Raw genomic sequence first — 16849 nt, 5'->3', positions numbered from 1 at the left:
GAAATAAACGGAAGACAGGTACATCATCACCATCAAACCAACTCTGAACAGATACCCATAATCATCTGAATCGGCCCGGGGAATCCTGAAATAAACGGATCCCCACTGATAACATCGGCCCGGGGAATCCTGAAATAAACGGATCCCCACTGATAAATAACTCGGACAGCACTCCGGCGTCTCGGCAATAAATGGCCATAAATCCGACTTATAAATACGACTCTGATCAACGGAACCAATAGTCACCATCTGATCATGCATCTGAAAGAACCACCCTCCCCTCACAGGTAAATTCTAATCAGGTTATCCTAAGGCGGATAATAGTCTCGACAATCGGACAGAGATACTCAATGGGTTTGCCCTTTCGGGTGTGCCATTGTAGCTCTCCTGAGATCGTCTAAACCAAAGATCCGGGAAATGATCGGTCACCAGAGTCAACAGTTCAGATGAAGTAACTCAACCAAAGTGGAGTACCCCACAGAGGAAAGCACTATCAAATGAACCTCGTCTGGCTTGCGGTATGTCACGTTGCAACAATATGCTGATTTAGCAAATGAGGAACGTGAGACCATACTAATCCTAGGTGTATACTCGGGCCTGGGTTTTAGCCCCACTCAGAACACCCACCCCAAACAGAGGAACCACCTGCACAGAGGACGGCAACAACATGATAGTATGATGCATGCAAATATTTATGCAAATATATACACTGGTTAGAATAATAAATGCAATAAATAAAGCAAAACAAGCAACCTAAACTATCCTAGAACGCTAGGAGAGACTCGCTTAGGGAAGATGGACCAGCACAGGTCAACATCTCAGTTAATCCCCAGCAGAGTCGCCAGCTGTCGCATCCGCGAAAAACAACCGGCGGGCTAAAACAAAAACACAAACAGAGCCGCCACTGCGCGTTATTTATCCCAAGATAGGGAAAGGAAACGCTCAGAGAAACCTGGAAAAAGCATGGTCTCGCGACCAAAGAGAAAGGGTAAGGGAGTCGGTTACGCAAGGGGAAGGTATTAGCACCCCTCACGTCCGTCGTACTCGACGGGATCCACGTTCTAAAAGAAAGAAAAGGTTGCTAAAACATCACACCCACACACACACCGAAGACAACACAGGTGGGGTTAAGAAGAAGAGAGCTCGATAGGACGTCGCATCCTATGCCTACGTATCTCGTCTGGAACGAGAATCAGAGCTGCCGTAGTTCGGCTCGCGCACGCCAAACAAGCAAACAAACACACCGGCAAACATGGAGCCTGAAGGCCAGTCACTGGACTTACATCAGCATCCGAACCTAAACGCACACAAAAGGGCAAACGTGGAGCCCGACCGCCAATCACTGGGCTTACGTCGGCATCCGAACCAAACATACACAAGAAGATAACAAGCAAACACACGCAAAAAGAAAAAAAAGTGCCCGGAGAGACCTCGCACGGTCTCCTGCCTACATACCTCGTCTGGAACGAGGATCAGGGCGATGTAGTTCCCCTGAAAGGGAAAGAAATTCTAGCCAGAAACCAAGGGAAGACACACTACCAGGGAGCTGTACTCGAGCCTAGTGTTGTCATGCATCATTGCCCTACGTTGAGGTTTCTACCTACTTGCACAACGGCAAGCTAATCCTATCCAGGAAGAAAGCAAGCATACAAGCATACAAGCAAACAGAGCAAACAAATATTCACAAAGCACACACTATAACCAGTCAAGTGAGGCTCAAACAATGGGTTTGACTGCCGAAGCAAGTCATCTGTACATGGGTAGTATTCGCTCTTAACCTTGCCATTGCGGGGCTAAGGTGAAGCAGATGAGAGGTGAGTGAAGATTAGACTTCACAGCTCTTATCCCTGACCAGGGAGAGCTTCAGACAAAGGAGCGTGGGTCCAGAATGGAGGGACCCTTCTACGCTCAAAGACTCTGACTCGATTGTGCAACAGCACAGGATCTTGGGTTTGTGTCCCAATGCATCAACACACAGCCGTGTGAGCAGAGGGACGACTCACAGAATAGTGGGGGATAGATTGCATATCCCTTTGATCCACCAATTGCCTCATAGAGGTCTTTACCTGCTTGGCACAAATGTAAACAACCACAAACATCGCCTCTTAAGGAGGACTTCAGACAGTTGCCTGGCCAAGTAACAGGCCAGGTCTTCCAGACTACATGAAGAATAGAAGTCCTACCTCAAGTGGTTTAAAAACCAAGCAGCAGCAAGCAAGTTCTTAAAGAACTGTAAGCGACTAAATGTACCTGAAATCAATCAAGTATCATCAGTACTCAGACAGACAAACAATAAACAGCAAAAGTCAATCTATACAGACAACACAAGTTAATGCACATAAGTGCAAGCTATAAGCCCAAGCTCAAGCATCAATCCCTACAAAACAAAGTCATGTTAGTAGACAACATCAAACACATTCAATTTTTTGCAACTTGCATTTATTTCTTTAAGCCTTTTGCCTTTCAACCTGAAAATCCATACCAAATGTGAGAAACTAGACCACTAGGCCAAGCCTAGGGTCCAAAAGGGAGAAAAAATTCTAAACAGCAAGCAATTCTCAACCAAAATCAAATTAACACAAATCAAAAGCAAATGCAATTGGACCCATGCTTATATCATTCACCATTATCATTTCATGCACAATTTAACATCAATCATGCAATTTGCAACACCAAAAGACCAAACAGAACTATTTCACTCAAAAGCATACCAAAACCATTCAATTAATTCCACAAAAATTCACACCAAAACAGGACATATTCAAGGTATAGCATGTCAATTTTCAGCTCAATTGGACAAAAGGAACTAGGTCAATAAAAATCAAGAAATCCAGACACAATTATTCAAGCCAATTCATAGCACCAACACATGCATTCACTTCAAAAATTCACAAAACAGTGAGAACAATTAAGAAATGAATGGGACCAAAAGCATGATGTCCTACAATGTGTCTATAATCAGCATACCAAATTTCATCTTCATCCAAAACCATATGAGAATTTCACAAAAGATATACCAACATGTGTCACACAAGCTTGCAAAATGAGCATACAGTGTAGAAAATTATCAATCAAATGGAAAATGCCATAGAAAAATCCAGAACAATTCACATGTTATCTTGACATACCAATGATCATTCATGCAAAAAATTAGCTCAATCAAACAATCCTAGGTCATGCAAATAAAATCAGAAAGTTGACCTAACTTGGTGTGACACAAATTGTCACACCTTACTTCAAAAAATCATATCTAATTAACCAGGTATCCAAAATTCACAAACTTTACATGGAAATCACCATCAACATGTCCAGAATGAGCACAAAAAATTTCATGAATTTCTTTACAAGTATGAGCATTTCATGTTAAAAATGGCAAAACATGCAAAAATGGTACACAAGTCAAAGATCAATAGGCCAGGTCAACATTCCTCCAAGCACAACTTATGGTATCATGCCTATAAAAAACTAGAGAGAATTTGGGATCTATCAAAAAAAGTCTCACTATTTTTGGATTAATAATTAATTTTTTATGATTTTTTAAAGTTTTGTTAGTTTTTTGAAATAATTATTTAAGATGTTTTAATTAATTAAATGGAAGCTGTGGCAATTTCGTAAATAATCCTGGCCGGTCCAAGTTCATTAATGTGTTGTCACACGCTGATTGGCTCAGCTTGGAGGGAAACAACAATTCAAAAACAAAAGCGCATGGCACGGATCAAACAAGGTATTTTCCAGAATTTCAAACTGTTCTTCCTCGCGCGCACGTGTTCATCCATCTCCAGCAAGGTTATGAACAAATCTCCATGAAAATTTACAAATGAATATCCATTGGAAAGGTCTAAATGCCAGGATTCCAAATATGTAACTCAATTATCCTAACTCTAACTGTATCTCACGGATCGAGCAAAAACCTAAACACACATCCAACTTCAAAACACGATTTCTTTCTTTACAGTTAATCATTTCACAAACTACAAGTTGCATGTTAACCTATGATGAACGATCTACAAAACGCATACAATAGTTTAAGCAATGGTGAGATTCGATTTTATGCACCTTGAATGAAAACAGTGATGATTTGTGCGTTCCAAGCTTCGATCGTCCAAAACAGAAGTGTATGAAGGATAGGTGAGTTGGATAGAACTCGTGCTTCAGCTCTAGGATGCCTCAATTGGAAGAAATTTCAATTTGCCATTGTTGAACCTCCTTTGAACAGTCACGAATCCAATGTCCTTTTGATGCAAATTACCAAAACAGTTTGAGAGGAAGATGATTGGAGGATAAAGCAAAAAGAATCAATCGAATTGATGATGAATTGAAGGAGTTTGGATGAATTTTGTTGATGAATGTTCTTGATGAATTTGGAGAATTGGAGGGAAAAGTTGTTAGAGATTCTTGTGATTTGTGATTGTGATTACAATTCAGTTATGATTAATGTTATATACCTCCACTTAATCCACCTCTTAATCACAAATTAACCAAAAATGATGTAATTAGCAAAAATGCAATTTTACAAAGCAAGGGCAAAATGGCCATTTCACCCTGGGGCTTGTGACAGCTGTATGACAACTCACACACTCTCCAAATACCAGCTGTGATGTGTTGGCACTTGTCTCATGGCAATTGGCTTTGTAATTTTCATTTTCAACATGCTATGCCAAAATATACAATTTCAAGTGCAATTCCAAAATGACTTAGTCAAATATTGGACTTTGAAAGTTTATGACAGTTGAGACAATTTCTAATTGGCAAATGTGAGGTGTTGCAAAAATCCCCATGCCAAAATTCCCATTATTTCTCAACTTGGACCATTTTGCCCTTGGATTTTTAACTGTACACTTGAAAATTGACTTTTTGCATTGACCATTTTTGATGAATTCCAATTATGCACCATGAAAGTACATGTCAAATGGAGTTTGCACATAAAAAGATCACTCAATTTGGACACTCCATGTGGAAGTTATGCCACTTTGATTATGGGTCATTTTTGAAATTGAATGGACCATAACTTGTCAACCATACATGGGAATTTCAAGTTCTTGGACTTTTTGGAAAGGTGAGAACAAGATCTACAACTTTCATGTTGAAAAAATTTTCATTTGAAGCTTCCTTGGACATGTAAATTTGAGGTCAAAAACTTTCCATTTTTGGAAACTTCCATTACAAGTCACTTTCTATTTTTGGCAATTCTTGTCCTGACTTGATTTTCTTCATTCTTAAGCTTTGACATGTCAAATAACACTTGTTTCAACATGAATGAAGTGTATCCAACTCATTTCCACCTCCAAAACCATCAAATCATGCACAGTTGACCACAATTGACTTTTTCAACTAATATATGAATTTAGCCATGCACTGATCAATCTGAGCCCCAATTCTCTTATGAAATGGCTCAATGATGAAACCATAGCCTCAGTTAGCTCAATAAAACCATGGGATGATCCCCATATACATCATAGACCCCATCTCCTGATCATGCCCTGATTGACCCAATGCAACTGATTAGGGTTGACCAGTGGTCAAAACCCTAATCTCAAGAAATATGCTTCAACACTTGATGATATCAAGACCATGATGATGATGATGTATCACTTCAATCAAGATGAAGACCAATATCCTTGAGAATCACAAAACCCTAATCTGGACCTCCACATCCTCAAATGATCAATGATTAGTCCAATGAAACCCTAGCTTGCACATGACCTCCTATCTTCTGACCAAGACTTGGGAGAATGGCTTGCACAATGTAACCACATGCTATGCAATATGCAATGCCTAATGACCTAAGATGATATGTAATATGTTATGCTAGTCCCAAGAGAGGAGGGCAAATTTTGAGGTGTTACAGCTGCCCCTATTCAATCCACTGTGAACCTGTCGATATGAATAGCCTCGGCTTTCAGATGATCAGGATGAAGAGTGATTGAATACCAAGAACAGACGAACAATTTGCACTCTGATGGGAAAATAATTAACAACACCTGTCAGGATCGGCGAAGAAACAACCTCTGAAAGAATATTCGCCTGGTACGGAAAAAGTCGGCCTGGTCACCGAAACAAAAACGTCGAACTGGATACCAAAATAAATGGTAACGCGGGGATAACCATGGTCTGAACACCACACCCGCTGGGGATTATCATTTCTTTTTCTTTTCTTGAACCCCAGAATTTTCCTTTTCTTGGTCTGAAAACCACTTCGGTCTGGGTACCGCCTCGGTCTGAACACCGGCAAACTGGCCTGAACACCACTTCGGTCTGAATACCGGAAAGTTGGCCTGAATGCCACAAGTACATCGACCTGATCATCGGAAACTTCTTCGATCTGAAGATCGGAAATTGGCCTGAATGCCACTTCGGTCTGGATACCGGAAAACTGGCCTGAACACCATAAGTACATCGACCTGATCGTCGGAAACTTCTTCGATCTGAAAATCGGAAATTGGCCTGAATGCCACTTCGGTCTGGATACCGCCTCGGTCTGAATACCGGAAAACTTTTGGATTATCGTTCCCATCTTCGCTCGACAGAAACTTTGATGCAACATCACCTCTCAAACGGTAACCACAGCTTGAGACTAGCTTGTGCTTGCAATGATGCATGATTGATTTTTCTGCGTAATGCTCCATAAGTATGGAAATGCTACGCGGTTATTTATTTTTCTATGCAATATGCCACGCTTATTTACATGATGCATGTATAAAAAAGCATCCCCCTCAGGGGACTCTTCAAGGGAGCACGAGACACTCTGCTGAGGAACTCGTCATTGCTTCCGATTCCACCCTACTGGGGAATAGCACTGCTGCTGGGAAAATGCAACCCTTGCTGGGAAAAAACCTCCTTTGCACCCAATCCGCTTGAGGATATTGCCGGGGATGAGAACCACCAACACTCTGTGGGGATACATCGGTCTTTGACTTGCTGGGGATATCAATCTCGACTCTGCTTCGAGAAACCCTCACAGATACCTGACGACTTTTACTGGGGAAATGCTCACAGATACTCTGCTGGGATATAACAACCTCCAGGACTAACGACTGGAGAAGCACCGATCTGACACCTGCTGGGGATAACCATCCTGACCCTGCTAGGGAAACGAATGCCACTCCGCTGGGGACAACCCCTGCAATCCATAGGTAGGATCAACTCAGCTGGGGATGCAGATATCAGTCCGTTACGGAAACTCATCCAATCCACCGGTAGGATGAACACTGCTGGAGATATATTTCATTGCAACCCGCTCCACTCGGGGAATAGCAACCTTCAAACCTGGCTGCTGAGGAAACACCGTTTTAAACCTGCCGGGGATAACCATCTCGACTCGGCTAAGGGATCCATAGACCTTTGGATCTGCTGGGGAGTTAGTCCTCTAATTCCGCTTGGGAATATAGCTGGGGAAATGAGAAAAGTTGGTACAGAACCCCCGTCGACTTGTCGAACCATGATATCCGCCTCCCAATCTCGTATCGGCTTTCCACTTTTGAGAATTCCCAGACTCGTCTGGACCTTTTCTGCTCCATCATCTTGTATTCCCAATCGCTCCACGCTCGACGAGACGTACTCCTGGGAGTTATATAGAAATCTCAATTTTCCGATTTTGAAGAGTCTTCTTGATTAATTTCAAGGGTCGTCGGACGTCTCGTCGTCTCTCCGTCCTTTCTTCATGCACTCGTCCCTGATCGGACTCTGCGGAGAATTACATACTTTCAAGTCTTCCGACTTTGAAGAGTCTTCTTGATTAATTTCAAGGATCGTCGTACGTCTCAACGTCTTCGTCATTCTTTCATACATTCGTTCCTGAGCGAACTCCCATGGGGATTTGTTTTGTCAAAGCTTCCACATCACAACCTGCAAGTGAGTGAAGAATATCTAACAGTACCTGCAAAATAGATCGTCAGATAAAACCGTGCCCCAGGCGTGTCAAGATTTCAACACTTGGGTCACCCAACCTTCCGAATAAGATTTCAAGCTTTCAATCTTATAAACATGCATTGGAAGGGATCTCCATGTCTTAAAATGCAAGATTCTTTTATCAAAAATAATTGGATGTTTTTGCAATCAAAGCGGTAATGAAAAACAAAAACAAAATTATTTGACTGAATGTGCATTTTATTGATTGGAAAAAGTGTGGCTCAAATTGAGCAATACAAAGGAAGCAATTCCTGAAAAGAGGTAATTGCACAAAAGGAAAAAATCTATCCTAATGGCAATGTGAAACCCGTGATCTCATCGAGTTCCAACTCGGTTACACCCCATATGTCCTCGGACTCTCCGTGCTTTCTGCTTTCTGAACAAGACGATTCCAACTGATCCCTACCGGGTATTATCCACGATGCTTTAACCAAAACGCAAACGATCATGCTGGACGCAATTGTTCGTTTCAATCCCTCTTTTGCCTGGACCGCCCTTTCGGGTTTTCAGTCCACCGGGATACCCTTTTTTGCCCAAGTCGCCTTTTCAGGTTTTCGACTTGCCGGGTGTACAGTTTTTTCTTTTATCCCTAATTTTTGCCCGAACCTTTCTTTCTGTTTTTGGTTCGCCGGGATGCCCATTTTTGCCTGGACTATTTTATTCTTTTCGTCCAGCGGGTCAATTCATACGAAGTATTTTTTTACTGCGTCCGCATTCACAGGGGATGGAAAATCCTCGCCATCCATGGTCGTTAGCAACAAGGCTCCGCCAGAGAAAACCTTCTTGACCACGAATGGACCTTCATAATTGGGTGTCCATTTGCCCCTTCGATCATTTTGAGGAGGAAGGATCCTTTTCAGCACCATATCACCTACGTGATATACCCGAGGTCGTACCTTCTTGTCAAAAGCACGCTTCATCCTTTGCTGGTACAACTGCCCATGACAGATGGCTGCTAGCCTCTTTTCCTCAATCAAGCTCAACTCTTCGTACCGGGTCCTTACCCATTCAGCCTTTTGCAATTTAACGTCCATCAGGACTCTCAAAGAGGGAATCTGAACCTCAACAGGTAATACAGCCTCCATTCCATACACCAATGAGAAAGGAGTTGCCCCAGTAGATGTGCGTACCGATGTTCGATACCCATGCAATGCAAACGGCAACATCTCATGCCAGTCTTTGTAGGTTACCACCATTTTCTGCACAATCTTCTTTATGTTCTTATTGGCTGCCTCAACCGCCCCATTCATCTTCGGACGATAGGGAGAAGAATTGTGATGCTCAATCTTGAATTCCCGGCACAGCTCTGCCATCATCTTATTGTTCAAATTAGAACCATTATCAGTAATGATTCTCTCAGGAACCCCATATCGGCAAATGATGTCTCTCTTGAGAAATCTGGCTACGACCTGCTTCGTCACATTCGTATAAGAGGTTGCTTCAACCCACTTGGTGAAGTAATCAATAGCCACTAATATGAACCTGTGCCTATTCGAAGCTGTAGGCTCAATTTTTCCGATCATATCAATGCCCCACATAGCAAACGGCCATGGAGACGACATTAAGCTCAACGGATTTGGAGGCACGTGCACCTTATCAGCATAAATCTGGCATTTATGACACTTCCGCACGAAATTGAAGCATTGGGCCTCCATTGTCATCCAATAATAACCCGCTCTCAGCAACTTCTTTACCATTGCATTCCCACTGGCATGGGTACCGAACGATCCCTCATGAACCTCTTTCATCAACTGGCTTGCTTATCTATCATCAACACATCGGAGCAAGACCCAATCAAAATTCCTTTTGTACAGAACCCCATCCTTATTCAAGTAAAATACCATGGCTAACCTCCGCAGAGTCTTTCGATCCTTCTTTGATGCTCCCTCAGGATACTCTTGAGTCTCTAGATAGCACTTGATATCATAATACCACGGCTTCTCATCATCAGGCGCTGTATCAACAGCAAACACATAAGCCGGTCTATCCAGACGCCCAACTTCCACACTGGGGAACTGATTCCACCGCTGCACCTTAATCAAGGCGGCCAGAGTAGCCAAAGCATCTGCCAAAGGATTCTCCTCTTTGGGCACATGATGCAACTTCACCTTGGTGAAAAACGTCAACAATCTCCTCGTATAATCTCGATACGGAACCAAATGAGATTGATGCGTATACCATTTTCCGTTAACCTGATTTATCACTAGAGCTGAATCTCCATATATGACAGGTTCTTGATCCTCAAATCAATCGCCTCTTCAATCCCCAATATACAAGCTTCGTATTCAGCCACGTTGTTGGTGCATTCAAACGTTAGCCGGGCAGCAAAAGGAATGTGGGATCCTTTCGGCGTAACCAAAACAGCACCAACACCGCTTCCGTTCACGTTAACGGCCCCATCAAACATCAGAATCCATTCGGATTCAGGGTCAGGCCCCTCCTCTGGGATTGGTTCCTCGCAATCTTTCGATTTGAGAAACATGATGTCCTCATCAGGGAATTCAAACTTCATCGGTTGATAATCATCAATAGGTTGCTGGGCGAGGTAATCAGACAATACACTCCCCTTGATTGCCTTCTGAGAGGTGTACTGAATATCATATTCTGTCAAAATCATTTGCCACCTCGCAACCCGTCCGGTTAATGCTGGCTTCTCAAAAATGTACTTGATTGGATCCATCTTGGAAATCAATAAAGTGGTATGAACCAGCATATACTGCCTTAGTCGGCGAGCAGCCCAGACCAAAGCACAGCAAGTTTTCTCGAGCAGTGAATATCTTGTTTCACAGTCGGTAAACTTTTTGCTAAGGTAGTATATGGCATGCTCTTTTCGACCAGACTCGTCATGCTGCCCCAATACACACCCCATAGACCCCTCGAGGACTGTCAGGTACAGAATTAACGGTCTTCCCTCCACAGGAGGCATCAGAATCGGAGGCTCCTGCAAATATTCTTTTATTTTTTCAAATGCCGCTTGGCAATCATCATTCCACCTGACCGTTTGATCTTTTCTTAACAACTTGAATATCGGTTCACACGTAGCCGTTAGATGAGATATGAACCGTGAAATGTAGTTCAATCTACCTAAGAAACCACGAACTTCCTTCTCTGTTCTCGGTTCAGGCATTTCTTTTATTGCTTTTACTTTTGCAGGATCAACCTCGATTCCTTTCTCGCTTACAATGAACCCCAGCAATTTACCGGACCGCACTCTGAACGTGCACTTGTTCGGATTCAACCTCAGTCTGAACTGTCTCAGCCGGTCGAACAACTTGGCCAAATCTACCAAATGCCCCTCTTCTGTCTGGGACTTTGCTATCATGTCATCAACATAGCATTCGATTTCATGATGAATCATATCATGAAACAAAGTCACCATGGCTCTCTGATAAGTAGCACCGGCGTTCTTGAGACCAAATGGCATCACCTTGTAACAAAAAGTGCCCCATGGTGTGATGAATGTTGTTTTCTCCATATCATCTGGCGACATTTTGATTTGATTATAGCCAGAAAAGCCATCCATGAAGGAAAACACCGAGAATTGAGCTGTATTATCTACCAACACATCAATGTGAGGTAATGGAAAATCATCTTTTGGACTAGCTCTATTCAGATCTCGGTAGTCCACACACATTCTCACCTTCCCATCCTTCTTCGGGACTGGCACGATATTTGCAACCCATGGCGGATAATTAGTGACAGCAAGGAAACCAGCATCCCACTGCTTCTGCACTTCCTCTTTAATTTTCATTGCCATGTCAGGTCGAGTTCTGCGCAACTTCTGCTTCACTGGAGGACACTCAGATCTCAACGGTAGCTTGTGCACAACAATATCGGTATCCAATCCTGGCATATCTTGATAAGACCAGGCAAAGATGTCGACATACTCTTTCAACAATGCCACCATTCTGCTCTTGACACTTTCCTCCAAAGCAGCCCCGATTTTCACCTCTTTCTTAACCTCGCCGGTACCCAGATTCACCACCTCAATCTGTTCTTCATGCGGCTGAATCACCTTCTCCTCTTGTTTCAACAATCTGGCTAATTCCCCTGGCAGTTCACAATCTTCTTCGTCTTCTTCTTCAGCAAGATAGATCGGATTGTCGAAGTCATATGAGGGTGTAACAGGATTGTTATCAATGAGATCCGGAGAATGATCGCATCTGCATGAATGTTGATTCATGCATTGCTTTAGAACCGGTGTGAAAAATTGAAAAAGAAAAATGAAAACATTGCCGTTTTTATTTTGTTTTTATTTTTAAACTGCAAAAATAAATGAAAAACAGGGAACACCGCTTTTATTGAAAAACATCCTTTATTAACGATGCAAAAATCTTGCAAATTTAAACATGAGGTGGCCCTTACAATGAACCATTACGTGTCGGGCAACACATAAGGCTTTCATGCATATAAACTGAAAACAAGAAAAATATTACTCTTCAAGGAGAGTGACCCGGATGATCTCTTCAGCCTTCCAGTTCTGGATTCCCATCCCTGGTGCACACGACTTTATCCATTGGTCCATGTCGCAGTCACTATCAGTATCTTCATCCATCATGCAGATGTGATCCGGATCCAGCATTCCGGCGCTTGTGAAGGTTACCGACGTACGACGTCCTCTGCCTTGCCCAGACGAGCCTCCGCCAGGCTGATACCCAACTCCGAATCGGTCCTTCTTTGCAGGGACCTCCATCATTCTGCCCCAACCAGGAGCCTCTCCACTCTTTACCACCTCGGCAGCCTGCTTGTATGAAGCAATGGACGGTTTCTCCTCTTCTTTGGCAAACAGAGCATTCTCCACCCTAATGGTTTCGAAAGCCTGACTGGGTGTCTCCCAAATCTCACCATCCATCTCCACATATTTGAACGAGGACAGATGGCTGACAAAAATGTCCTCTTCCCCACAAACAGTGACGACTTGACCCTCCCAGATGTACTTTAGTTTCTGGTGCAAAGTCGAGGTAACTGCCCCAGCAGCATGAATCCATGGCCTACCCAACAAGCAACTGTATGCTGGCTGAATATCCATGACATAGAATGTCGATTTGAACACCTCAGGTCCAATCTTCACTGGCAGCTCAACCTCCCCGAATACGGCCCGCTTTGACCCATCAAAAGCCCGTACTATCAAATCAGTAGGGGTCAGAATCAGCCCATCACAGTTAAGCTTCGCCAGAGCTTTCTTCGGCAACACATTTAAGGAGGAGCCGGTATCAACCAGCACATGCGAAAGCACGGCCCCTTTGCATTCCATAGCAATGTGTAGCGCCCTGTTATGATTCCTTCCATCCACTGTCAGGTCCATGTCCGTGAAACCCAGCCCATGGCTGGCATGCACATTGGACACGACCGTCTCCAACTGATTTATAGTGATTTCCTGAGGAACATAGGCCTTCTTCAGAATTTTCAATAAAGCCTCTCTATGCCCCTCAGAGCTCAACAGCAACGAAAGAATGGATATTTTAGAAGGAGTCTGCTGCAGATGGTCAACCAGCTTGTACTCGGACTTCTTGATGATTCTCAGAAATTCTTCAGCATCATCATCAAGTTGGTTTTCCGACCCCGCAGGCACCGGTGTCACCACAGGAGTATCATTACCAACCACAGCCTTTCCTTTTGCCCTGGCTAAAGCCTCGGCCTTTTCTTTTTTATCTTTTTCTTCTTCTCCTCTCCTCAGCGCATCAGGAGCAAATAACCTTCCACTGCGAGTAAAACCGCTGGGACCGGCATTATCCACCTTTAGCACAGTGGTTTCACTTGCAGATTGCTCTTCTATCTTCTCCCCATTACAGTATACCTCCCCACCATAATGCCATGGCACGGCATCATCTTTTTCGTAGGGAATTGGTCCAGGTACCGTGATGGTAACTAGAGCCGCTTCGACAAGGTTTGACAAATCCACCGGGTCGAAGTAAATCGTTATGGTGGAGACCTCCTCTTTTTCTTTATCAGCTCTCTCAATCAAGATACTCCCCTCGTCCATCAGGCCCTGGACATTCTTCCTTAGAAGCTCACACCCATTGACAGAGACAGTGCACTCAGCACACTCATATCCACAGCCCGGATAGACCCCATTCAACAATAACTGCCATTTAACCTCAGCCAACGGAGTCTTCAACTGATTCACAGTAGACAGCCCAAACCTACTCTCTGCAGAAGTGGCATTCACTCCCCATTGACCATGCGCGGGCATGGGATTGGCATTAATATTGGGAGATGGTGCAAAGTTGATCGCTTTCGAATCCACCGGGTCTTGGACTACGTGCTTAAAAGCTTTGCAGTCCTCTACGTTGTGTCCGGGAGCACCCGAATGGAATTCGCATTTCGCGTTCTCATTATAACTAGCTGGCCTTTGATCAGGTCTTAAAGGTGCCAGCGTTCTCAACTGTACCAGCCCAAGGTCTTGCAATTTCTTCAGCAGAAAAGAATAAGTCACCGGAGGCCTGTCAAACTGCCTATCATTCATCCGGCCCCTGACCTGGTACCCGGCCCTCTGTGGCCTCTGTTGAAAAGGTTGTCTTTGTTGTGGTTGTTGCGGTTGTGCAGGCTGAGACTCAGCAGGAATGGTTACCGCAGCATTGTGCTGGAAGTAACGGTCCCTACTGGGTCCTCGTTGTGAGTACACAGCACTGGTATCCCCTTCCTTCTTCCTCTGCCCACCATTACCGAATGACTTCTTTGACCCCGAAGAAGAAGAAGACGCAGCACCCTGGATTTTACCGAGCTTCAGCCAACTCTCAATTCGCTCTCCAGCCACTACGATATCAGAAAAGTTGGTCACCGGACAACCAACCATTCTCTCAGCAAAAGCCCCCTGCAGGGTTCCCATAAAGAGATCTGACATTTCACGATCAACCAGAGGAGGTTGCACTCTTGCAGCCAATTCTCTCCACCGCTGAGCATACTCCTTAAATCCTTCATTATTTTTCTGAGACATACCCTGCAGCTGGGTACGACTCGGAGCCATGTCAGCGTTGAACTGATACTGCTTGAAGAAAGCATCCCCAAGATCCTGCCAGTTTTTAATGTCAGAAGATTTCAACTTGGTGTACCATTCCAGAGAACCCCCGGACAGACTGTCCTGGAAAAAGTACATCCACAGTTTCTGATCCATTGTATATGCAGAAATTTTGCGGACGAAGGCTTGTAGATGAGTCTCTGGGCAAGAACTTCCATTATACCTGTCAAATGTGGGCGCTTTAAACTTCTGTGGGATCACAATCCCCTCCACAAGCCCCATATTAGACATATCCACCACCCCAGGAGTGGCATAACTCTCAAGCACTTTGATCTTTTCAGCCAACAGCTGAATCTCCTTGTTCTGAGGCGGAGCATTGTAAGGAACGAACGGTTCATTATGCATGGAGAACTGATCAGCCTCCCTGTCTTCCTCTCCGTTCTCATCAAACCCGTAGAATGGAGGCAACAGACCATCCTTCATATTCTGACCCGGCCCAGGTTGACCACCAGCACCGAAACCCGCATCATTGTTCACAATACCCACAATTGTCCTCTTTCCACCCTCACGAGACCCCAGCCCCTGGTTGGAGACACCATCCAGGTTTACGCCGCTGTTTGCTGCAGAAGCCCGCTCGAGCTTTTCAACTTTGTCTGCTAGAGCTTTCTGACCAACTGCAAAGCCTTGCATGATGTTGATCAGCTCGTTCATTTTATCTTTCAGCTCGAGGAGATCTGTACTTGGAAGATCCATGAGTCTAGGAGTATTGCGCCTGGTGTAGTATCTGTGAGGGCGTGTTGAGTGCAAAGGTACAGTTCTACGAGCACGAGCAATGATTCCTGTAACAATCAAACACGTTAGTAACAGATACCTGCAAAATAAAACACAGGTTATTATGATCAATGCATGAATGCAGTGTCTATCCATATGAAGGACACTTTGTCTCTCGATCCTGGCATCATCGAGACAAATAATAATCCGGCATCAATATTCAGTCATTCAGCATTTGATTTCATCGTACAGATCGGAGATATGTGATTTAGCATGATACCCCCAACCATGTGTGTGCTTGTGTGAGTGCATACGGTAAAGCAAATAAAGCTTGAAGATCAATCACTGAATGAAAAATCACCATTACATAACCAAAAGTGCACAAACAAGTGCCATAGTCATACATCAAAACAGATAAAATTCAAATACAATCCTCCAGAATCAGGAAAGAAATACAAACAAAGGAATTCCGTCAACAAGCCTGACGGTAATCCACAACAAATGAAAGATCTAGCTGGATGAGGGTCCCACAGATGGCCCTATCTCATCTTCCATCTTCGCGAATTCTACGGCGAACCTGAGCTCAGTGTTCTCCTGCTGCAGTCTCCCCACTTCCTTCTGATGAATCTTCATCTGCCTGAAGTAGTGGTCTCTCTCAGCCATGTAGTGATCCTTCTCGGCAATGATCTTCAGACTCTCTGACTCCTTAACCTTCAGCTTTGCCTCGCACTCAGTGATAATCCTCAGATTCTCTGACTCCTTAACTTTCAGTTTTGCCTCCCACTCAGCAATGAGGACTCGGACTCGGTCATCCCTTTGATCCCTCACGAGGATTTGCCTCCGCTTCTCATCTTCAATGACCTTTGAAGCTCTAGCTAATCTCTCTTTGGTGATGTCATGCTCTCTGGTAGTTAATGCAACCCTGAACTCCTATGAGAGGCACATTGGGAAAATCCCCGCAGCTATATATAAAATTCCGTCCAGCCAAACCATTATGAGTCCATGCTATGTCATCAGCCCGCAACCCCATCAACCTGAAGGACCACTTGACCGAAGGATCAAGATGAGCAAAAGCACCTCTGGAAGGCAAATACCCCATAAACCACTTGAACAGCAACTGAGCACAGCACCGGATCAAACCACCACGCCGCTTCTCGTTCCTGTTATGAACCGAGTAATAGACATCTCCGATCAAAGTAGGAATAGGGTTTC

This window comes from Lathyrus oleraceus, chromosome 5 (assembly GCF_024323335.1).
Source record: "Lathyrus oleraceus cultivar Zhongwan6 chromosome 5, CAAS_Psat_ZW6_1.0, whole genome shotgun sequence".
Classification (NCBI taxonomy): Eukaryota; Viridiplantae; Streptophyta; class Magnoliopsida; order Fabales; family Fabaceae; genus Lathyrus; species Lathyrus oleraceus.
This window is presented reverse-complemented; position numbering follows the sequence as displayed.